Raw genomic sequence first — 222 nt, forward strand, 5'->3', positions numbered from 1 at the left:
CATAAACTGGTCATGCACCCATCCCCCGGAGCAATGGGAATAGAGCAAATCCTCCACTGCAGAACAAATGGTTAAGTTGGGTGGAGTGACAGCAGTTTAACCCCTTCACACTGATAACTTCTTCATCCATGAAAAAGAGGAGACAAAACGAAAGAGGCGGAAAAAAAAAACTGCTGGGCTGGCAGAAAAGTAAGCACCACAAACTCTGGAAGGACATCCCAA

This window comes from Scatophagus argus, chromosome 22 (assembly GCF_020382885.2).
Source record: "Scatophagus argus isolate fScaArg1 chromosome 22, fScaArg1.pri, whole genome shotgun sequence".
NCBI lineage: Eukaryota > Metazoa > Chordata > Actinopteri > Scatophagidae > Scatophagus > Scatophagus argus.